At 51.7% G+C, this 25,224-nt stretch overlaps 1 protein-coding gene across 1 annotated transcript in view; it reads right to left on the reverse strand.

The window, feature by feature from the left end:
• CDC20B (cell division cycle 20B) overlaps positions 1–25,224 on the reverse strand; it is a 363,106-nt gene that overhangs the window by 174,323 nt on the left and 163,559 nt on the right. The gene's annotated exons all lie outside the window — the stretch shown is intronic.

Here is a 25,224-nt window from a genome sequence, read left to right on the forward strand (position 1 = left end):
CAGCAGCGGCAGGAATGGCCCGTAGGAATACCATCATTGACACTTACTTCTCATGAGTGCGTCACATTGTGACCGTCCATGGCAATCATGTGACAGTAGAAAATGTCCAAATGCACTGCATGTGTGAATAAACATTTTTGCAAGTCTCAGCTGGCACTTGTACATTTTGATGTTACGTTTCCCTGCGTTCCAGATGTGATTTGGCACATTTGCTGAACCATTTGTGTCCTGTGTTCAGATGTGGTGGGGGTGCTGTTAGACCTGGGATGTTGTCTGCCAGGGAGCACTCCTGATTGTGTGCGTATGCTGCACGGTGGGTGTGTCGCTCCTGCGGCTCTGCTCTGTCTGCCACTGGTCTCTTTTGTGCGGTGTGCCTGAGATTCTGTTCTTACATGGTGCTTGGATGTTGTCCTCTGCAGTTGGGTGCATTCATCGTACTCCGTTGTTGATGATTGTTGTTCAGTGGCATTTTTGGTATGCTGGTCTTGTACTATTCTCCCACATTCTGCGTGAGAATTGCTGCCCTCGCGTTGGTTGTCACTGTTTTCTTATCGCACTTGTGACCATCGCAGGTTTTGTCGTGTTGGTGAATGTGTTTTTATCTCCGTCGCAGTGGTTGTTTCGCGGTGGTTGTTTCGCGGACATTGTCCGCGGTGTCGGCAAACTATTGCATGCTACCGCCATATTGTGAATTCCACGTTGCCACAGGGTTATTTTCCCGCGATGGGCTGCGATGCTGAAAGTTGAGTTACGCTACTCTTGCGGTAGTTATCACCCGTTCTTGTGAATATACCCCTAGGTGTGGTCTGGAATTAAGGGCTATAAAGGCAGGTAGTAAAATAAATATTGATTAACCCTGTGTAGCATTGGTTCTGAAGAATACCGTGTTTGCTGTACAGATTCATTGTCTTGAAATAACTGTGTCAAAAGTCCTGGGGTACAAATCAAAATATCTATAAGGCATTCAAGTATCTCTTTATTGCAGACCATATGGTATGGGTAAAAACACACAATATGAAATATGTCACTAGTAGACATGTTTCAGTCCTACCTATTTATTAGGCCACTAGAAGTCCAGGGCTTTCGTCATGGCCTATGTATAGATACCACTAATGACTGGTATTTAGTCATCAGGTCCTATTCAGTCAAGATCACAGTAAAACACAAATATCGGCGGTAACTTGGAATAACACTGTTGCAAGATATTAGCTCAGCCTCTTGTCTTATCACTTAGAGCTATTTCTTTTCATTAATACAAAAGCATTCTGAGATGGATATTAGCTGTATGGAATGTTTTGAAAGTAAATGAAATGAATAAATAAAACTCATGTATAAACCGCCGGATTACCATATAATTTTCCTAATTTAGTACCAACTTCTGAAATAAGCTTCTGGCCAAAAACAGATAACCTACGCCATGCCAGCCAAGCAGATAACACCCCTTTGTGACAGAATGAACACGTCAATATGTAGCCTTATAATGTACCTGCACACATTTAAACTATTAGCCACCACAAGAACCTTGTAAACAGGCAAATTATACACGTATTTCTCCATCAGGGGTCACAACACACAATGTTATTTACTGTCCTCGGCACCAAAGAATCGGAAACAAAAACTATTGCTATAACTTCTGTCCCTTCAGATTCTCTGTCCGAAGTCAATCTTGGCAATCCTTCATTCCTCCCTCGGACATTAGTTGCAGGAACTACTACAAAATTCCATTGAGTTTATAGATTTACCACCAGGGGTCTATATTTGCATAGCACCATCTTGGAGACAGAGACACCAAAACTGATTTCTCCCATAAATCTACAATGAAATAATAAATGATTCTACAAATGGGAGGAAAGGTGTCTCACTATTTGCCTCTTGTATTAAATATCAATCAATCAATCAATCAATCAGGTCATTTGTAGAGCGCACTACTCACCCGTAGGGTCTCAAGGCGCTGGGAGGGGGGGGGTGCCGCTACTGCTCGAACAGCCAGGTCTTGAGCTTCTTCCTGAAGGAGAGGTGGTCTTGGGTCAGGCGCAGATTGGTCGGAAGTGAGTTCCAGGTCTTGGCGGCCAGGTAGGAGAAGGATCTTCCTCCTGTTGTCGCTCTTCGGATGCGGGGGACGGCGGCGAGGGCGTGGTTGGTTGATCTGAGGAGGCGCTTGGGAGTGTAGAAGTTGATCCGGTTGTTGAGGTAGCTCGGGCCTTGGTCGTGTAGGGCTTTGTGCGCGTGGGTGAGGAGCCGGAAGGTGATTCTCTTGTTGACCGGGAGCCAGTGCAGATCTCTCAGGTGTCCGGAGATGTGGCTGCGTCGGGGGATGTCGAGGATGAGTCTCGCCGAGGCGTTCTGGATCCGCTGGAGTCTCTTCTGGAGTTTGGCAGTGGTTCCGGCGTAGAGGGCGTTGCCGTAGTCCAGTCGGCTGGTGACGAGGGCTTGGGTGACCGTCTTCCTCGTCTCGGTGGGGATCCACCGGAAGATCTTACGTAGCATGCGCAGGATGTTGAAGCATGACGAGGAGACGGCGTTGACTTGTCTGGTCATGGAGAGGGAGGAGTCCAGGATGAAGCCCAGGTTGCGTGCGTGGTCCGTCGGTTTGGGTGCGGTGCCCAGGGCGGGGGGCCACCAGGAGTCGTCCCAGGCGGAGGGCGTGGAGCCCAGGATGAGGACCTCCGTCTTGTCTGAGTTCAGTTTCAGGCGGCTGGTCGTCATCCATTCGGCTACGTCTCTCATCCCTTCGTGCAGGTTGGCTCTGGCGGTGGCGGGGTCGTTGGTCAGGGAGAGGATCAGCTGGGTGTCGTCAGCGTAGGAGATGATGTTGAAGTTGTGTTGGCGTGCGATGGTCGCGAGGGGGCTCATGTAGACGTTGAAGAGGGTGGGGCTCAGTGAGGATCCTTGAGGGACGCCGCAGATGACTTTGGTGGCCTCTGACTTGTACGGTGGTAGGCGGACTCTCTGTGTTCTTCCGTCGAGGAAGGAGATGATCCATTCCAGTGCTTTCTCCTGGATTCCGACGGTGCTGAGGCGCTGCACCAGGGTGCGATGGCAGACAGTGTCGAAAGCCGCGGAGAGGTCTAGGAGGATGAGGGCCGCTGTTTCTCCGTTGTCCATCAGGGCTCGGATGTCATCGGTGGCAGCGATGAGGGCGGTCTCGGTGCTGTGGTTCGCTCGGAAGCCGGACTGTGAGGGGTCGAGGGATCCATTCGTCTCGAGGAAGGCGGCCAGCTGTTTGTTGACGGTCTTCTCGATGACTTTGGCCGGGAACGGGAGGAGCGAGATGGGACGGTAGTTCTTGAGGTCGGTGGGGTCTGCTGTGGGTTTCTTGAGGAGAGCGCTGAGTTCGGCGTGCTTCCAGCTCTCAGGGAAGGTGGCGGAGTCGAAGGAGGTGTTGATGATGTCCCGCAGGTGGGGTGCGAGGACAGCGTCGGCTTTGTTGAAGACGTGGTGAGGGCAGGGGTCGGTCGGAGATCCGGAATGGATGGAGTTCATGGTGCGGATGGTGTCTTCGGTGCTGATCGGGGTCCAGGTGCGGAGGGTGGTGGTGGGTGGCGTCGTTGCGGTTGTGGCTTGCGTTGGTTGGTTGTTGAAGCTGTTGTGTATGTCCGTGATCTTGTTGTGGAAGTAGGACGCGAGGGAGTTGCAGAGGTCTTGCGACGGGGTGATGTCGTTGTTTCCGGCGTTGGGGTTGGAGAGCTCTTTCACGATGTTGAAGAGTTCCTTGCAGTTGTGTGCGTTGTTGTCCAGCCGGTCCTTGTATGCATTTTTCTTGGTGGCGCGGATCAGTTGGTGGTGTTTCCGGGTGGCGAGCTTGAGGGTGGTCATGTTGTCCGTCGTTGGTTCCCTTCTCCAGGCTTTCTCGAGGGCTCGACAGTTCTTCTTGGAGCACTTGAGTTCGTCGGTGAACCATGGTGTTTTTCTGCTGCAGGATCTGCTGGGTGGGGTTCTCAGAGGGGCGAGTTCGTCCGCGCAGTCGTTGATCCATTTCGTGAGGTTGTCGGCGGCCTGGCTGGGGTTCGCTGAGTTGGCGGGTGGGTGCTGGCTCAGGGAGGCGGTGAGCTGGTCGGCTGTGATCTTGTTCCAGCTTCTTCGAGCAACCTGTTGCTGGAGGTGGTGGATCGTCGTTCTTCTGAAGGTGAAGTGGACGCAGCTGTGGTCCGTCCAGTGGAGTCCTGTTGCGTGGCTGAAGGTGACGTCTTTGCTGGATGAGAAGACGGCGTCGAGTGTGTGTCCGGCGAGGTGGGTGGGGGTGGTCACCAGTTGCTTGAGTCCGAGGTTGTCGAGGTTGTCGAGCAGGGTGATGGTGTTGCGGTCGTTGTTGTTCTCCAGGTGGAAGTTGAGGTCCCCCAGGAGGATGTAGTCGGCGGAGGGGAGAGCGTGCGGGCTGACGAAGTCGGCGATGTCCTCGCTGAATCGTGTGCGTGGTCCCGGGGGTCGGTAGATCAGGGTGCCTCTGAGGGTGGTCTTTGGGTTGGTGTGGATCTGGAAGTGCAGGTGTTCAGCGGTGGTGAGGGTGTCATCGGTGTTGGTCGTGATGCGGATGGTGTCTCTGTGGATGATGGCAATGCCTCCTCCGGTCTGGTTGTCGCGGTCCCTCCGGGTGATCTTGTAGCCCTCTGGGATGGCGATGGCGATGTCTGGGGCTGAGGAGGCGTTCATCCAGGTCTCGGTGATGAAGGCAACGTCGGGGGCGGTGGTGTCGAGCAGGTTCCAGAGTTCTACGGCGTGTCTGTGGACGGAGCGGGTGTTGAGCAGGATGCACTTGAGGTGGGTGCTGCTGGAGTTCGGCTTGGCGGGTGCAGGGAAGGTCCGGATGCAGGTGAACTTGCAGGCGAGGCAGCTGAAGGGTCCGTGGGTGTGCTTCGGGGCGGCTCGGTGACATCCTGGGATGCGGCCGGTGTTGAGTGCGATGAGGTCGGCGGCGCTGTAGGTTCGTCGGGTCGGCTTCCGTCGGTGGGGACCAGGGGTCCTGGCGTTGGTCGCGATCCGGTCGCGGACGGGCGCAGACGGGCTTACCTTTGGCGCGCCTTCGGCGCACAATCGGCGCGCCCGCTGCGCGTGACCGCTGCGCGTTCGCACGGTCGCCATTTAAGGCGAAGTGCGCGGGTGGGCGGAGCAGCTGGGAGGCGGGAGCGGGGAGGGAAACAGAAGAGAAAAGGGGCGGGGCTCAAGGCGGTGGCGGGAAGCGGGGGCAAAGCACGACGAGAAACGGCAAGGAACAAGCACAAATCAAAGTAAAAACAGGGAAAAAAGACAGCGACACACGTTCTGGGAATAAAACAAGCACAAATTCAGGCAAAAGAACGGGTAAAAAAGACAGTGACACACGATCTGGTGAAGAAAAATAAACAAGCACAATTTCAGGCAAAAACAAGCACAATTTCAGGCAAAGACTGGGGAAACACCAAGGAGATCGCTCAGGGCGGCAGCGAGGCCGGCGCTGAGACAGAGGCAGGCACTGGGGGCACACGCAGCAGCTGGTGGCCGTGCGGCGCGGGGGTGTCCCACAAGTGGGTCACACTCACCTGCGTCGCACGGTCGCCATTTAAGGCCAAGTGCGCGGGTGGGCGGAGCAGCTGGGAGGCGGGAGCGGGGAGGGAAACAGAAGAGAAAAGGGGCGGGGCTCAAGGCGGTGGCGGGAAGCGGGGGCAAAGCACGACGAGAAACGGCAAGGAACAAGCACAAATCAAAGTAAAAACAGGGAAAAAAGACAGCGACACACGTTCTGGGAATAAAACAAGCACAAATTCAGGCAAAAGAACGGGTAAAAAAGACAGTGACACACGATCTGGTGAAGAAAAATAAACAAGCACAATTTCAGGCAAAAACAAGCACAATTTCAGGCAAAGACTGGGGAAACACCAAGGAGATCGCTCAGGGCGGCAGCGAGGCCGGCGCTGAGACAGAGGCAGGCACTGGGGGCACACGCAGCAGCTGGTGGCCGTGCGGCGCGGGGGTGTCCCACAAGTGGGTCACACTCACCTGCGTCGCACGGTCGCCATTTAAGGCCAAGTGCGCGGGTGGGCGGAGCAGCTGGGAGGCGGGAGCGGGGAGGGAAACAGAAGAGAAAAGGGGCGGGGCTCAAGGCGGTGGCGGGAAGCGGGGGCAAAGCACGACGAGAAACGGCAAGGAACAAGCACAAATCAAAGTAAAAACAGGGAAAAAAGACAGCGACACACGTTCTGGGAATAAAACAAGCACAAATTCAGGCAAAAGAACGGGTAAAAAAGACAGTGACACACGATCTGGTGAAGAAAAATAAACAAGCACAATTTCAGGCAAAAACAAGCACAATTTCAGGCAAAGACTGGGGAAACACCAAGGAGATCGCTCAGGGCGGCAGCGAGGCCGGCGCTGAGACAGAGGCAGGCACTGGGGGCACACGCAGCAGCTGGTGGCCGTGCGGCGCGGGGGTGTCCCACAATATCAATCACTATTTGATGAACCTCATATTCTTTGCTGGTGGCTCCCCCCACAACGTGAACAAATCTCTTCTCACAACAGTGAAACTACTGGAAGGTGCGCTTAGTTAGCAAACCCCCATTCACCTCACTGTCAGCTGAGGGGTCTAGGACCACCAGCAAGGTTTCATTAGCCTCTTGCTTATATGCGCTTGCTTTGTACAGATGCCTTTTTATTCCTTAGAATGGACACACCAATCTCCCACGCCATAATGCTCTTCCGAGGGGAAAAACCCAACACCAGCTTTCTGAGCAGGCAATACTATTTCTGGCATCCTATTTGGATATTTTTCACTTCTCTCACGCAGTAGCATTATCTGTTTTAGGTCCTGAAGAAGGCCAAGATTACCTTTAATCAGAATGGCTGAAACATGTAGACCGTAATTCAAACTCAGGCGGGTATTATTTCAAACTGCTTTTGCACTAGTTTTAATTTGGTGATCAACAGAAGATGAATAAAGGTGTTCTCTATTGTCAACCTATTTTAAATTGCACAATATCCCTGACACTTCAGCACTGCGCCCATCACTCTTAGAAACCTTCTGGTCTTCACATGTGGTGGATTGCAGCAAATCCTATAGACACCCTATTTTAAAACATCCATGAGCTCCTCCCTGGTAGAGAGAGGGTTGTAGCCCTTGGTTGCACTAGGATGCAACCAAGAGCAGATCCCAGATGATGAAGCATGTCACTACGGTGAGTGATGGGATTCCGTCCTTTTGAAAGGATTCTCCACAGACCGCACCGGAGGGACTAGTCTTTTTCTTTCTTTTCTTAACCCTTTATTTGTTTATGCCAGTTGCGCTGCGAGTGACTTTCAGGCTTGATTAGACCTATGGACATTATGTGGTTTGTCATATTAAGTTTGGGGAATATGTCCATGCTGTGGTCTTAAAAATTTCCCTTAGACCCTCGTATTGTTACTGTTAACACTATTTCTGGAGCTCGTGCAGTGCGCATTGGCAACCACACAGAAATAACCATTATACGACAACAGGGAAGTACCATGTCCATGCCAAATCCATGCATCACCCTCTTTGCTAGCTCCCAGATGCTGCAGCGACATATCCTAATTGTTCCTAACTGCAAAACCAAAGAAAGGGGCAAACTCACCATGAGCTCATCTGTCTAAGCTTATGTAACATGGTAGAATTTTCCTTGGTAACACCACTCCAATTACTCATAACGGAATATCAGGGCAGGGCTGAAGAGGCCAGCTGCCCGTCGTAAGTCTTAATGAAAAGAACTGCTTCCACTTGAACCATAGAGAGTGCTGCTGGCACCTGACCCATTGCCCTCTCTTCAGCAGAGGACAACTTCCAGGTCCCAGCCTGAAAGTGGTCATTCAACACTCCAAGACTTCCCTGAGACATCCTAAGTGACCTGAGGGGGTGTTTAGTTCATTCTCTTTCTTGAAGAGAAATAACAATTAAGATCAGTATTTGCCCCAATGAATCTCTTCCTTTCCTGACTTTTCAGTGCTGATCTCATCAAGCGACTCCAATGGGAGCCCCAGTCTCTTATGCAGGAAAAGCAAACCAGCTCCCCTTTGACTCCCTGGAATCAAACCTGCACGAGCCATCAATTTCCACTGTTGAACGTGCTGTGCTTTGAGGTTGCACTGAAGTAATGATTGTATTTTCGTCTGTGGAGCGGCCTTGCCTGTCAGTCTGACGTCACACGTTTACATTTAATCAACTCTGAAAGCCTTAAGGGCCAGATGCATCAAGCATTTTTCTCCCCGTAAAAGGGCCGATTCACAGTATCAGCCTGTTTGCAATTGAAAAAAATGCTATTGCGATGCATCAAACCCAATTTTGCGATTCGGTAAGCTTCTACCGAATCGCAAAATGGGTTTGCGATTCGCTATTTGGAAGGGGCGTGTCTAGGGCGTCCCTTCCAAAAAGCGACTCCTAACAGTATGCATGAATGTTTTGAGACCATGGATGTGGTTGCAAAACATTCACATTTTACCACCTACTTCAAGTAGGTGGTAAGACATTCACAAATGGCTAGGGGTCCCCAAGGGACCCCTTCCCCTTTGTGAATGTTTGTAAAAGCAGGCAGTGGTCCCATGGACCACTGCCTGCTCTTAAAATTTGAAAAGAAAACTTTTCATTTTTCTTTTTGTAAAGCATCTCGTTTTCCTTAAAGGAAAACGGGCTGCTTTACAAAAAAATATATTGCTTTATTTAAAAGCAATCACAGACATGGTGGTCTGCAGATATCAGCAGGCCACCATCCCTGTGATTTTTGCAATTCCTAGGGGATCGCAAACTGCGACCTACCTCATTAATATTCATGAGGTAGGTCATTTGTGACCCCTTAGGAATCGCAGAGAGTGTACTGCACACTTTCAGGCATGCCGTTTTGCGATTCACTAATTGCGAATCGCAAAGATTCGCAATTAGGAAATCGCAAAACATTTTTTGGATGCATCTGGCCCTTACCTTTTTTAGAAAACAATAGAAATTAAAAAATAGTTCTATCTTGCGTGACTCACCAAACCATTGCTGTTTCAACACGTCGACCAATGCTGACAACTATGAGCAGAACAAAAAACAAAAGAAAATTATAGGGGTTGGGCTAGGTAGTCCCAGTTATGTAATAGAGTGTTGTCACATCTGGTTGGCATCACACCCCCATTGCAACACCCTGGGGTAAAGACATCCAACGTAAGTCTAGAATGGCTGGATCCAAGCCAACTTTTCAGCATTTCCACATAACATAAATATTTATACAATCAACCTAGATGGGCATCATTAACAGTTGTTATCCTGAAAATTTGGAATGCATTTAACCCCGCCTTGACCTAAGATGAAACTCCTACCTTAGGACATAAATTACTCTGACAGGGTGACAGGGTGTAAAATGTTCTGGAATCCTAGCCTGTGGGAGAGATTTTTCACAGACTCAGCAAAGGGGAATACTATTTATTCAAACTGCACATCTGAAGTATTAACAGGTGTGTACCAGAGTATCTTTTCATACAGTGGCTCACTGAAGAACATTTGGTGCTCTTCCCAAAGACTCACTCTGTTCCCAAGAGTAAATCAATACACTATATATCTCATTCAAAGTAATTCTTTGAGGCTGTTTCATCCAGAGGGAGCACAAGTAATGCCCATCAGATCCTTCTAGCAGGTGCTAGCAGACCTCTTGCCTGTTCCCCATTCTGAGACAGTTAAACCCGGGGGCCTGGCTCACACTTACAGCGGCTCTGGAGTAAAGTCAATCAGCCTCTTGTCACTGCCTCTTGCCTCCAATCTAAATGTCATCTTCAGGACTTGGAAACTTGGAGCATGAAGGTAATTGTGGTAGAAAGGACCTTGAAGTGAGTTAAAGCAGAAATAATTTAGAGCTTTTCGGTTTCAGAAAGGAGGATATTACTTGTTAACATCTTTTTGAGGGGTTCATAATGATTTAAACAGTCACAGCATTTCAGGAACCTATTGAACACCTTTCCAGCCAATGCAGGACTTTACACTTTTGGTACGTGTGTTACTTCTCAGAGGGCTGTTGCAACACCCCTGAATACACATGCATGCACCAGGTAGGAAGTGCTGAGGGAATGTCTTGCAAAGATGCAACATGAATATGAAAGTCGTTCCTGAAGTGGCCAATGCTGCTACCTTTGGCCATGAGGGGATAGATAGCTCTTGTTTCCCAGCCATAGTAGGACTCATCACTAACAGCTCTGCAGTTGAAGCAAAGTATCCAGATTTTTTTTTTTGGGGGGGGGGACTTTCAAAAAAAAAAAGATCATTACTTTTATTGAGTTTTTAATGTAACAGGGGAAAGCACAGCATTCAGGCCTACATCTTAAAAGGCTAGACCAAGGCAAAGACACAGCACATTGGCATAAAAGGATAGAAACACATAAGTTCAGTAGCAGCATAGTCACTTCCAATCCAGAGATCAAATCAATCCACTTTAGTCTTCTATCACTCCAACCCATTTGCCCCACATGCGGCAACATTTCTTGGGACTTTCCCAGGCCACATAAAGAGGCCATTCCCGCGCAGCACGCCAGTCCACCCCCTGCGCCAGCACGCCACTGTGGGCGCGGTAGTGTTCAACCAGTGAGCTGCAATATCCCTCTTAGCTACCACCAGTGCTGTATTAAGGAAGAGTTTCTCAGCCATGTTGCCTTCTAGCCCCTCGGTGATGCCCAGGAGAACACATGTAGGATCAAGAGGAACCTCCCAGCCCAAGACCTCCGTGAGCTCGCCTGTTAAGGACTCCCAGTACCCTTGCATAGCAGGGCAAAGCCATACCATGTGATATGCAGGGGAGTGGGGGCAGCAGGGAGAGAGGGCATCAGGCTGAATCCCCGCGTGGTGGAGATGCAGCGGTGAAGATAAGCATCATGGAGGAAGTATACTTGGACCAGCAATTGTTCTAGCGGCCATCAGGGCGTCTCTCCAGTCAACGACCTCTAGTGCTCCAAGTCAACCCTCCGAATTGTCCCGGAGTTGAGAGAGGGAGTTGGGGGTATTGTTGGTAAGTGAACGATAAATGCCGGAAATCCCTCCTTTTGCCAAAACCCCGGTCATGACCTGCGCTTCGGGTAGACTATACTCAGGCAAGGAAGTGCCATCTGGAATATAAGAGCGGAGGGCATGGCGCAGCTGCAAATATTGGAAAAATTGAGAGGAGTGGAGGGAGTGCTTGGCCCACAAATCCTCAAAGGAGCGTAAGTGGGTCCCACTCCAGACATCGCCCAGCAGGGAGATCTCGATAGGGTCCCAGGGACGGAACCCTGATAAGGAAGCAACCTCCTGGAGCCTGGTGCCGCACCATAAAGGGGTATATCGAGTCAGCTTGTCCGACCAGTGGGTATAACGCAGTGAGGTCCGCCAGGCCAGGAGTACTCCGCACGTTACCTCAGGGAGAGCCTGGGGAACAACATCTCCATACAGCATCCCCTGGATAGAGGAGAAGCTCAAGGTGAGTAGCTCCAGACGATATGCCGGGTCGGACCAGCTGCCGTTAAACCAGTCGTGAACCGTGAGGAACCGAGTTGCTAAATAGTAGAGATAGAGGCTCGTCATCCCAGGACTCCCATCAAAGGGCGGGATCCGGCATTGGGCCAGGGCCAGCCTGGGCCTCCACCTCCCCCTATAAAAACTTGCTGGCACATGCATCAACGTAGGCTTTTGCGATAACTTAATTGCGATTATTAAGGAATCGCAATTAAGGAATCGCAAAAGCCTATGCATGTAGGAATCGCTATAAAAATAGTGATTCCTAAACATTCCTTAATTGCAACTCGCAAATTGCTAGTCGCAATTAAATGAATACGGTCCCATTCATTCCCATGGGCCTCCGATTGGGCCGGGACAGCCAGAAACAGCAGTACATCATCTGCATACAGCGTAATCTTATCCTCTTCAAAGCTGGGTCACCTCCATCCCGCGAGGGAGTGATCAGATCAAAAAAGACAGGCAAGGGGCTCCATTCCCTAGGCGAATAGGATAGGTGAGAGGGGGCATCCCTGTAGCGTACCTCGCCTAATGGGGAAGGGAGGAGATAAAGCTCCGTTGACCAGGACCTGCGCCAGGGACTGATGATATAGCACCTTCACCAAGTTGCAGAAAGGAATTTCAAAGCCCATCTGCTCCAAAACTGCCTCCCGATAGCTCCAATCAACCAAATCAAAAGCCTTCTTGAAATCTACCAGAAGGAGAGACAAGTAGGGGGACAGCAAGTGCTGTTTCGCTAGACCAAGGTGAAGGCATTGAAGACAGTGTCTGGTCCCCCTGAGAGGCATGAAGCTGCATTGGTCTTGATGAACCAGATTAGCTAGATGTGGTCGTATGTGGTTGGCCAGGACAGAAGCGAAGATCTTAAGCTCAGTATTGATAAGTGAGATGGGACGATAGTCCGAGCAGCGGTTTTAGGGAGGCTGAGACTTAGGAATCACTACAATGGTAGCTAGATCCGTCTCCGGCCGGAAAGAGACACACTCCACCGCTTCATTGTACATTCCCAGTAAGATGCATAAAATTCTTGGGGGAGCCAATCTGGGTCCGGTGTTTTACCAGCCGCCATGCGTGATATAGCATCACACACCTCCTCGGAGGTAACCGGAAGGTCCAGTGCCTCTGCCTCAAGCTCACCAAGGCGCGGAAGGGGGAACTGTTCCCGCCGGAGGAGCTCGGGGAGCGAGAGACCAGGTGCCTGAGCCGAATAGAGGGTAGCATAGTAAGAGGCAAAGCATTGGCCCACGGCTATCGGGGCACCCTGGGTCCCACTACTCGTATCAGTTACCTCCGGTATTATTCGGTTGGCCATGGGGTAGGTGGCAAGGCGATGAAGGAGCTTCCCATTTCTAACTCCCCAATCATACAAACGGGTCACGGAGGATCGCCAAAGCAATTTGGCAGCTTCCAGGGAAGTCTGTCTGATCTCATCCCTCAGGAACGCAAGTATCCTGTCTTGGGTAGCAGTTCTGTCATCAGGGGACAGTGTCTCAAGCTGGGCGGCCTGCGCTTCCAGAAGCTTGAGCTGAGAATCACGTGCCGCGCGGGAGAGTTTGAGTTGGCCCATGGCGAAACCCCGAATGGTGGCGTTTCCGGCCTCCCAGAGGGTACAAGCGGAGGACACCTAACCTTGATTAGTGGTAAATAAGAGGCGAAACTCAGCACCTATTTGGTCCTTAAACTCCTCATCCTGGAGAAATCAGGCGTTGAGTCGCCAAATTAGGCGGGAGGGAGCCTATGTGTAGCATCATCAGGGAATGGTCTGACAAGCCTCAGGGGAGGATAGAGATTGCTTGAATCTTCTGGCACTCCTGAGCCGGCAAAAATGGCAGTCTATGCGCGCATGCGTGTGGTGAGAGGCCGAGGTATGGGTGTATTGTACCAAAGTCTCCAGGCATCCCTGAGACCCAGGCTAGCAGCTCATGTTGAGAGGAGGCCAATTGGGCAACCCTGGAGGTGGAGGGGAGTGACGCGGTATCTAGCCCGGGATCCATTACTGCATTGAAGTTCCCCCCAACAACGGTCCATCACAAGGGCAGGGCAGCGACCTCTGAGGTAAGCCTTTGGAGTGTGGAAGCCAACAGGGTGGGAGGGGCAATCTCCGAGGGTCCCTTTGAGAAGAATAAAACAGCCCCGAGGGTCGTGTGTCACTTTACGCGCAACCAGAGGATGAGTGCGACGTACCAGGATAGCTACCACTCTTGACCCCCTGCTGAATGCAGAGAGCCAGACTGCGCTATAGTCATGTCCCGCATGGAAGGGACAATGGTTGCCAAGCAGCTGTGTCTCCTGAAGCAGGAGTATGTCTGCGGCTTGATGCTGGGCATATCGCAGAACAGCTGCTTGATTGATCTTATCTAGCTGGCCGTTAACATTCCAAGACATTATATGGAGCAACGACACCCCGTTAGAATTGCCGGACAGAGGGAAGTCGTGTAAGGGGCCGGATCGCCGGCCAGCATGGCAGAGTCTGTGGAAGTAAGACTACATCTAGAGCCAGTGGACATGGTGCCATAGCAGCGAGTGACATGTGTCCAGCCAGATGTAAAGGAACATGATTGGTGCAGAAAACAAAGAGAAGAAAAGCAAAACAAACAGGGGCCGCAAACCCAACCCCCCTAAAGCCCCTCCCCGCCCCCCACCCTACACTTCAGGAACGGAAGCATCTGTCGCCCGAACAGTAAATAGTGAAGCAAGAACAAACTAAAACGCTTGGAAACAGGGAAAGTCGTGGAGTACCCCTCCTCATTGTAGGATGTTCATATCTGTAGCCATCAGTGACATGTTTGTTGTTAGGTAAGGTGCTAGCATTGGGTGACGCCAGCCAGCATCTAAAGAGACAAAGGAAAAATTAACAGTTCAGCAGTAAGTACAAGCCGGTCCTTGGAGGAGCGTCGGGTTGCGGGAGAGATCAGTATCTGGGAAGTCTGGTAAGGATGTGCTAGGTGAAGCAGTTCCGGGGTCGGAAAGGCCTCTCAGCAGGGAAGGTCTCTCCAGGTGGCTCAGGCATGAGTCCCCACAGTGGGCCCTACGGGGAGTCCGAGCGAGAGCGTCTTAGGCCCCTGCGCCTGCCGAAGTGCCTGCGCTGTGGTCGGAGGACTGGCATGTCCCACGGGGCACCCCCATTGCCGACGGAAGGTGTTGGATTACGGGCATTCAGCCTCAACGGATGTTCCTCTGTTGCCCATGTCCATGCCTCCTCGGGTGTTTCAAAGAAGAGAGACTGTTCTTGGAAAACTACTCACAGACGAGTCGGGAAGAGGAGCCTATACTGGATGTTAAGCAAGCGTAGCTATTGCTTGAGCTCTTCGAAGGAACGGCGGAGGGTGTGAACCTCTCGGGTGTAGTCAGGAAAGACCATTATCATCAGGTTCTAGTGCTTCTTACGAGACTCAGCCAGGATTACGTCCTGGTCCTTAAAGTTGAGGATTCGTAGGATGATTGGTTTGTGAGGGGCACCCGGCTGCGGGCGCGGCGCGAGTGAACGATGTGCCCTCTCAACCGAGAAACAGGGGGAGAGGGAGCCCTCAGGCATCCAGGAGCATATCCAGCGTTCCCGACCCTGCTCCATGCCTTCAGTAAAACCAATCAGGCGAAGGTTGTTGCAACAAGATCGGTTTCCAGCATCCTCGGCCAGCCGATGTAGCTCCTGGGTGTGAGACTGGAGTTGGGTCATCTGGAGCTTAAGCTGATGGGCATCGTCCTCCATGGTAGATATGGGGGACTCCGCTTCTTTAATCCGGGCAGTAGCGGTACAGAGATCCTGCCGGATCAGGGTCATGTCTACCCTGACCTCCGCAATCTTACCCTCGACCGAGGATTGTGGCGTATGAATCACCTGGAGAATGGTGGAGAGGTCCATCAGGCAGGAGTTTCTATGTCCGTGGGCCCGCCAGTGGCCCCGGCGTCCGTGTTGGTAAACCGATCCATCTTGGTTTGGGTGGCTGGGGTCCTGGGCACCCTGTTTCTCCCCATGGCTACCTCCGAGCAAGGAAAGAACACAGCGTGGGCACCAGTGGTCAGGCTGGCCAGTGGGGGTCTGTGGTGAGGGGGGGCAAAGGGGGGCACGACACGCCTAGGCCACACCTCCTCGCGACCACCACCAATGTCTTGAGTAAGCAGCACTGATCAACAGGGGGCAAGAGTGGTACCAGTTCAGGACCTTCACGTCCTTCGGGGCAGAGGAGCCGGGGTCAGCCGTCTGATGGCGAAATGAGGGAACAATCAGAGTCGAGGGGAGGTCAAGCTCACAGAGTCACCGCCACTCGATGGAGGGGCCGAGATCTACCGGGTGGGCCGCAGCCATTTGCCACCGTCCAACATCAGGCCGTTCAGGAAAGACACTCTACATAAATAGGGCCCCCACTGCCTGAGCTGGCAGTCGAAATACCCCTCACACACCACACAAGCACCAGGGGAGGAGGGGGAGGGACCACTCCACAGCAGGCCAGCCACCGCACCTAAGCAACACAAGTCATTGGCAGGCGGGGCGCGCAGAGTCGTCTAAGACCAGGGCCTCCGGACCACTCTGCAGCAAAAGAACAGATGAGAGGGCCACGCCAGGGCTGAGGTCGTCCGCCACCGCCCCAGCGGCGGCTGAGTCACAGCTCCCCAGGTCAGCACCCCAGCGAGCTGGACGGCAGTCAGAGACGTCTCAAAATGCAGGGTTCAGGTGGAGCTACAGCCGTGAGAAGGATCGCGGCAGAGGGCCGGTCAGCAGGCCAGGCAATGCTAGTGAGAGGGGGGTGGGCGGCTCTGCCACCGGAGGGCCACTACCCGGAATGGCAGTTGAGAGGCCTCCAGGGGCCCCCCACCACCCCAGTCAGGCCACGTCACAAAACCCCCGCAGTGCAGGGCTGGGTGAAGCGCGGGACACCTCTGAATCACAGGAGCAGTCAGTGGGGGAGGAACGCCCCCCTGACGCCCAATCAACAGCTGACTCAACCCTAGGCAGGTCCCCACAGATAACCACCATCGGCCCTCCTCCTCACCTCGCCATCAATGTCTTCGTGCTCAGGCCTCCAGGCCGGCCTCCGATGGGGCCTGCCGCACGTGGGGCCGCAGGCCTCCGCGAGAGCTCCGGGCAACCACAGCCTCAGCGGTGCAGTTCCGCAAGTCCCCAGGGGGAGATGCGCACACCAGCAAACCACCGCCTGATCAGCAGTCGAGCAGGCTCCAGGAGTCGCCATCAGCATGGGGGCCGCACCGGAGCAGGGCAAGCGGCCCTCAAGAGCCACCAGGGCACCGGATGGGAGTGGGCAGGCAGCAGGGGGGGATCGGGTCCTGGAATCCGCTGGCAGAGATGTCAGAAGAGCGCCAGTACCGGCTCCCGTTAGGCTGAGTGTGCAGAATCAGAGATCAGGCGGGAAGTCGGGGAAGGCAAATGCGCTACCATTTTGAAGGGCAGCGTGGCCGGTCCGGGAGCTCAGGGCCGCCCGTCTCGTCCAGAATCGCCAAGAAGCATGGCAATGATCCCCTGGATTCCCAGATAAGCCTGTGAACAAGTGGCAGGTTACTGGGGTCTCGATGGCGAGGGATTAAAGAGCGGATGACTCTGCTTAATATAGCCCACAAATTAACGTTTGAGTCAGATCTGGTTGCTTAGTTTATGGCTACAAAACCAAACACGTTATTAAAACTGCTTTTCTCTGGGTTTTTTTGCTCTTGTACAAAGAGCATGGTGCTCTATAAATAATCCAGAGAATCATAGAGCTAGTGGTGGTAATGTTGCTGAAACTTAGAAAATGTGTAAAAACTATCAAACATACATCATACGCTTAAAAAGAAATACATTGATATATAAATCCTAGAAAAGTACAATTTGAATTGCCACTACCCTTTAATCATAGTAATGCAATTGACAGAAAAATGCAAAGCTGCTTTTTGTGTTGGTGCTCACCCACAAGGTAAACCTATATGTGAGTGTGACCACTATGGTAAAGGAGGAAAATTGGTACCCGCCATGGCTCAGATTACAGCAACATGGCGAGACTGACACTTAAGTGAATCGTGTGGAGCGGGTACCATGCTGGAGACTTCACCCCACTCAAACAGTGTAGGAGTACCTTGACCTACCCTTCATTACATCTCCTTGAATCACTTTTGTGATTTATTTATTTTATTTATTTTATTTATGCATTTTTATATAGCGCGGACTTTACCCGAAGGTGTCAGAGCGCTTCACAATAGGAACAGAACTGATACATGAGAACATTACAAGTGAACAAAATACAAACGCAAACGTTACATTAAATGAAGCAAAATGACAATTGTGCGCCAACAAAATATAAGAGGTAGCAAACGGTGCATTACAAAAGTGACAATCGTGAATCAACAAAATACAAGAGGTAGCAAACGGTGCATTGCAGGAGGAGAAAAGTGACGTGTGCAGGTTACAAAAAGCGTACAAAATAAATATAGAGGTATAATACTGCAATATATGGAGGACACTCCAGCACAAGAACAAACGTTACGAAGGCACTGGTGGCACTTGTGCAGGTGTCGACACAAACAAATGTAGGAGTGTAAACAGTGTGTTACAGGAGAAGGTGACGGATGCAAGTCACCCACGAGTCCCCGCCACAGGAAGAAGGACAATACTGCCATAAGAGGCAGACTCTCAAACCACAAGAACACACTGGGAAGACACTTCCATAGTCAAGTAAAATAGATTTTTCAGTAGTTGAAGGGCTTCCTTCAGATAGCAGAGAGGGCATGAATTACATTTGGAAATGTCTTTGAAGAAGGAGAGCTTTGAGGTCAGATTTGAAGGCTTGGGAGGAGGAGGTGGTCCGGAGCTGAGGCGGAAGTGAGTTCCAGATTCTCACTGCGCTGCCTGAAAAGGATTGGGCCATCGATCTCTCCTTCTTGAAAGTGGGAGGTTCAAGCAGTAGATTTTCCGCGTTTCGTGATGGTCTAGAGCCTCCAGAGAGTTTAAATTTATTCGCCAGGTAGCGCGGAGAGGAGGAGTGCAAGGCTTTATGGGTGATGCAGGCAGTCTTGTAGATAGCTCTAGCCTCGATGGGGAGCCAGCGGAGGGAGGATAACATGGGAGTGATGTGGTCGCTTCTTTTGGCCCCATAAATGAAACGAGCTGCTGAATGTAGAACAGACTTAAGGGGGGGTAGGTGGGATTTGGGGAGGCCAGTCAGAAGAGAAGTGCAGTAGTCAAGTCTGGAGAGGACCAGCGATTGGACCAGGGTTTTGAGGTCATGCACCGGGAAGAAGCGACGAATCCCCCAAAGAAGGCGCAGTTGGTATCGGGCAGACTTTGCAATTGAATTAATGTGGGAGAGTAGGTTGAGTTTTGTGTCGAGTATGACACCAAGGGATTTTGCGCTGTCGACAATGATGGGATTAGTGTTCTTCAGATTCATCTGGTCCATCCATGATTGCACCGGGGGAGGAGAAAGTGAGGAGGAGAGGAGGAGGAACTCAGTTTTGAAAGGGGTTCAGGATCAGTTGATGTGTTGACATCCAGTTATGAATGGAGTCGAGGGTAGAGCTTAGGACAGAGAGATCTTGAGTGGAGGCAACCTTTAGGTAGATTTGAGTGTCGTCAGCGTAGAGGTGATAGTTGACCCCAGATTTCCCAGAGGTTCCAAATAGAGATTGAACAATGTGGGTGCAAGAATAGAGCCTTGGGGAACACCTTGACCCACCGCCGAAGGAGGTGAAAGACTGTCCGCTATTTTGATCATTTGGGATCTATCAGAAAGGAAAGAAGCAAACCATTTAAGCACGGTGCCCTCCATGCCCATTCTCTGTTGAAGGGTGTTGAGGAGGGTGTTGTGGTTGACAGTGTCAAAGGCTGCCGAAAGGTCAAGGAGAATTAGAAGACAAGACCCCCCCGAGTCTAGTATTCTCAGCGCGTCATCAATCACTTGCAGCAGGGCAGTTTCAGTTTTGGATGAAGCCGGACTGAAAATTGTCAAGAAGATCGTTGTCCTTGATATGACGTGAGAGTTGTTTCGCAACACATCTTTCTGTGATCTTCGCAAGAAAGGGTAGGTTAGTGATGGGGTGGAAGTTGTTGAGGTCATCCGCATCCGCAGTGGGTTTTTTAAGCAGAGGGGAGACCTGCCCAGATTTGAAGGGAACAGGGAGGGAGCCTTGACAGAGGGAGAGGTTGACCAGAGTGGTCCAATAGGGAAGAGAAATGGTATAGAAGTCAATGGCAATGGCACTGGGGATGGAGTCGAGCGAGTGGTTGGAGGGCTTTGTTTCGAGGATGCACTTGAGGAGGACATCTTCAGAGATGGGGTCGAAGTTCTGCCAGATGGCTAGTGATTTGCGCTCCTCTGGAGGGGTGTGATGAGCGACCTGAACCACAAGTGATTTCACTTTTTTGTCAAAGAATACAGCGAAATCAGCAGCTTTCTTAGTAGAATCCTCCAATTAGGAGGTTGGGGGAGAGTAGTTAGAGGTCTTGATGAGATCAAATAGTTTTTTGGGTCTGTTTTTGGCTGAGTCAAGGAGGGTTCTGAAGTGTGATGCTTTCCCAAGGAAGATGTGCTTGTGGTACTCGGATCTTGCTGAACGAAGCGTGGCCAAGTTATCGGTGGAGGGTGCTTGCCTCCGATGTTTCTCTAGGCGTCTTAGGTGCTTCCTTTCTTCATATAGGGATTTGCTGAACCAGGGTGCTGAGGGAATGGGCCTTTTCTTTTTGCTTTGGAGAGGAGCAACGCTATTGATTTCGACTGCAAGGACTGAGAGGCATTGTGAGGTGAGATCATCAACATCTAGGTTCGGGTCTAGCCTTGGAAGTGACAGCAAAGCTGATTCACAGAGGGAAGCAGTGTCAATATTCTTGGCGTCACGGAACCAGGAGGTAGCCCTCTTAGGTTGGCCAAGAGTGATAGAGTGTGCTAGGAGAAGAGAGAATGGAATGAGGAGGTGGTCAGACCAGTCTACGTGAATAGGGGTAGCGATAGAAAGCATGCCTGCTTTAGATATAACAAGGTCCAGAATAGAGCCCTTAGAGTGTGTTGATTCTGTGCAGTGTTGGGTAAGATCGTTTGTAGAGAGGAAGGAGGCCAGCCCGTTCGCAGAAGAGTCTTGCAAGGAGCCCCAGTGGAGATTGAAGTCACCCACGAAGGTCTGATTGTCACTTTGTGCGTATTGGTCGCTGATGAAGTCAGTGAGTTCCTCCATAAATGAAGGGCCACTGCCAGGTGGGCGGTATATGACATGGAATCTAAGGGGTGAGCGGTGGTGTAGTTGAAGCTCAAGAGATAGACATTCAAAAGTGCGGAATGCGCTGATGGGAAAAGCCTTGAGTTGAAGGGAGTTTCTAAAGATAACTGCAACACCTCCCCCAACTTTGATAGGTCTGTCATTCCTGAGAATAGAGTAGCCAGTGGGTAGGAGGAGATCAAACATGGAATGAGAGGTATCGTTGAACCAGGTCTCTGTTAAGAAGAACAGGTCAATATTGTGAAGGGTGATGGTATCAGAGATTTCGAGTTTGTGTTTTATTGCAGATCTGCAGTTGTGAAACATGCATCGCAGTTCTGTCGAGACTGTTTTGGTGACGGGGGCACTTGGGCAAAGAAGGGTGATAGGGATATTATACCTATATGGGGGTGCACGGGAGTGTCTAGGTGGATGCTTGGTTCTGACAGAGGAGATGGTTGGAATAGAGTAGGTAATTGGGTTACTCGGAGGTGCTGGTTGAAGAAGGGTAATTGCAAACACAACAGTGATGGACAGAATGTGGATCAATGTCACACATTCCCCCCAGTCCAAAGATCTGGGCCCAAATCCATCGTTTTTCCACTCCACACCACCCTGGGTTAGACAATGGCGATATGCAAATCAGCGCTGACCCAGTGCCCCATGGGAACAGTCCAGTCCGAACTACAAAAGCCATGTCCTTCCCAGAACGGAATCAAGCATCCAAAGACCGGCCCGGTTTCGAGGTAACACCTCTCATCAGCCCGGCTAGCTTGACTCCAGTGGTGTGGAGTGCCTGGGACTCACGTCTGAGCATCCCCAGTACACTTAGAGCGGTAATTGCAAACACAACAGTGATGGACAGAATGTGGATCAATGTCACACATTCACCCCAGTCCAAAGATCTGGGCCCAAATCCATCGTTTTTCCACTCCACACCACCCTGGGTTAGACAATGGCGATATGCAAATCAGCACTGACCCTGTGCCCCATGGGAACAGTCCAGTCCGAACTACAAAAGCCATGTCCTTCCCAGAACGGAAACAAGCATCCGAGGACCGGCCCGGTTTCGAGGTAACACCTCTCATCAGCCCGGCTAGCTTGATTCCAGTGGTGTGGAGTGCCTGGGACTCACGTCTGAGCATCCCCAGTACACTTAGAGCGGTAATTGCAAACACAACAATGATGGACAGAATGTGGATCAATGTCACACATTCACCCCAGTCCAAAGATCTGGGCCCAAATCCATCGTTTTTCCACTCCACACCACCCTGGGTTAGACAATGGCGATATGCAAATCAGCGCTGACCCTGTGCCCCATGGGAACAGTCCAGTCCGAACTACAAAAGCCATGTCCTTCCCAGAACGGAAACAAGCATCCGAGAACCGGCCCGGTTTCGAGGTAACACCTCTCATCAGCCCGGCTAGCTTGATTCCAGTGGTGGACAGAATGTGGATCAATGTCACACATTCACCCCAGTCCAAAGATCTGGGCCCCAATCCATCGTTTTTCCACTCCACACCACCCTGGGTTAGACAATGGCGATATGCAAATCAGCGCTGACCCTGTGCCCCATGGGAACAGTCCAGTCCGAACTACAAAAGCCATGTCCTTCCCAGAACGGAATCAAGCATCCGAGGACCGGCCCGGTTTCGAGGTAAGGTTTCGTTCTGGGAAGGACATGGCTTTTGTAGTTCGGACTGGACTGTTCCCATGGGGCACAGGGTCAGCACTGATTTGCATATCGCCATTGTCTAACCCAGGGTGGTGTGGAGTGGAAAAACGATGGATTTGGGCCCAGATCTTTGGACTGGGGTGAATGTGTGACATTGATCCACATTCTGTCCATCATTGTTGTGTTTGCAGTTACCGCTCTAAGTGTACTGGGGATGCTCAGACGTGAGTCCCAGGCACTCCACACCACTGGAATCAAGCTAGCCGGGCTGAAGAGAGGTGTTACCTCGAAGCCGGTCCTCGGATGCTTGTTTTCGTTCTGGGAAGGACATGGCTTTTGTAGTTCGGACTGGACTGTTCCCATGGGGCACAGGGTCAGTGCTGATTTGCATATCGCCATTGTCTAACCCAGGGTGGTGTGGAGTGGAAAAACGATGGATTTGGGCCCAGATCTTTGGACTGGGGTGAATGTGTGACATTGATCCACATTCTGTCCATCATTGTTGTGTTTGCGGTTGAAGAAGGGTGGCGTTCAAAGGCTTGTGTGGGTGAGCGATGTTTGCAGACGACAGGTTATGCTTGGCTATAATGGTGTGAGGGGTCAAGGTGCATCTCGTGGGAAGGTGAGAGTTTTCCAGAGGAGTTGATGAGAATGGGAAAGTTGAAATCTTAGAGCTTAAAAGTGAAATGGAAGCTACAAGTTGGAAGATGGAGGTGATGAGAGAGCATATCTTATTTTCGAGAGAGAGTAGGGCAGAACAGGGATGGTTGGGTCTCTCGATGGCAGAGAGATGGGGTGGTATAGGTGGTGGTAGGCAGGGAGAGGTGGGAGGACAGGAGGGGAGTCGAGGTATAGGGTTCCTAGGTGGGGAAAGGGGTAGGTTGAGAGCGGGGGTTGGGGTATCAGAGGAGAAGGGGGAGTTGTATTTGATGGCGCTGCACGAAGGGAGGGAATTAGGGACATGTTTAGGGGGGGTGGGTGCGGAACAAGACTGTGGGGAGGAGGGAGAGGGGAGGACTGTGAGGAGTCATAGGAGTGTAGGAGGTTTGGGCAGGAAAAAATGGGAGGTGGTTGGAGAGGTCCTGTTGGCTAGGAGCGGTGGCTGTGAGGGAGCCGGTATCTGGTAGAATGGGGGGGGGTTGGGAGAAAGGGAAGTTGACGACAGGAAATGGTTCTGCTGTGCCTGAAGGGGGGGGATGGAAAGGGGACACAAGGGACATGAATACATATGATAAAACCAACTGGGTCACTGTCAAAACCATCACAATGCACCATTAGTCAAGGTAAAGCAGATCAAAAACGAACGCCCAGTGACTATTGGTAATCACAGTACAAAGCATCAGTCTGAAACACAAGCTCATTCGGCTCCAACCGCATTGTACGCCATTAGTCTCAGCGGACCACTAATGGACTCTAATCATAAACCATAATGTCAAGGTAGCTGCCAATCCAGCGAGAGTTCTGCCTCAATCAGAAATGACCCTAAGTAAAAAGGTGTCATAAACAGTGCAGCTGGCGCTACTTGCAGCACAGCTGTGACGGGCCCGAACGGTGCAGCTGGCAGTGTTTGCTGCGCAGCTGTAAAAGGTCTAAACGGTGCAGCTGGCACTACTTGTTGCGCAGCTGAAAAATACCTAAACGGTGCAGCTGGCACTACTTGCTGCCCAGCTGTAAAAAGGCCTAAACGTTGCAGCTGGCACTACTTGCTGCGCAGCTGTAGAAGGCCTAAGCGGCGCAGCTGTAGAAGGCCTAAGCGGAGCAGCTGGCACTACTTGCTGCGCAGTTGTAAAAGGCCTAAATGGTAAATCAGCAGAGGACTTGCTGCGCTGAAGAAAGTGAGGGTCTTCTCGCCCTCCTGTGGCGCTCAGCAATTAACAGGCTCGATCACCGCTTAGTGGGGCAAAAGGTGATGCTGAATCAGCAAAAGTGGACTCAGGACATGAGGAGCATGAGAGACGCTGACGTGAATCTTGTTTCCATCCGCCAATTTGGGATCAGACGCGGTGAACTGGGTGAAGGGTTGGGAATCCTTATTCCTACACTAGCCCAGTGGATTGCAGCTATTTAATACAGCATTCCGGCCCCGGCCGTGGCCACCACTCACAGGCTATTCGCTTTATTCAGTGCCCAGGTTAACTAAGCAATGCTGAGAGTGGGCATTGGCGCTTATTTGGACTGTGGGGCCTGGGTTACAGTCACCAAGCATGTCCGAGCATGAAGGATTGTATTAGTGTCCCAAAATTACGCCATCTTGAGGTCAGGCGGCATGGGTTGGTCGTTTTCGCTCAGGTAAGCTGCAGGCAATGTTTTATCAGGCCGCATAAGAGAGACTAAATGAGGATGGGCTTAGAGAGTGGGGGATTGCTGCACTGGAGCGCAGAGGGCAAGATCGGAACAAGTGGGGCTTTGTTTCTTCGCCGCAGCGCCATTTTGGGGTCAGGCGCCTTGAGGTCAGGACATCCCTCTGATCACATAAAAGACAGGGAGCGTACCTCGGTAATTAGTGGTCCGTCTCATGTCCCCTGGGACGTGGCTGCTATTCCCGGTTCGTGCCGCGTTACAGGGCTTCCCGGAGCCGCGGCGCCGCACCACCTTTACCAAGATGGCGCCCGCGACTCGTCCGGGGTCCAGGGTTCTGATCCTTTCTTACTTGAGCCAGGTATGTTGCCTCCCGCTCTGTCTCCGACTGTCTCGGGGTGTCGCCCGTGACCGCACTCACCCCCGGAGGCTCCGTCACTGCCGCTTCACCAGGAGGTGCATGTCTCGGGGCGCCCACACCGACGCCAGGTCCGCCGGGTCCGATGTCGCCCTCCCTAACTCGGGAGCCCAGGCCACACACGTCCGTCTTCTCTAAGGAGAATTGGCCAATACAGAATCACCAGTGCCGGACGAGGAACCCAAAGCAGCCCTAGCAATTGTGTAGGACAAGCCCCCTCC

The sequence above is a fragment of the Lissotriton helveticus genome, chromosome 2_1 (assembly GCF_964261635.1).
Source record: "Lissotriton helveticus chromosome 2_1, aLisHel1.1, whole genome shotgun sequence".
Taxonomy (NCBI): domain Eukaryota; kingdom Metazoa; phylum Chordata; class Amphibia; order Caudata; family Salamandridae; genus Lissotriton; species Lissotriton helveticus.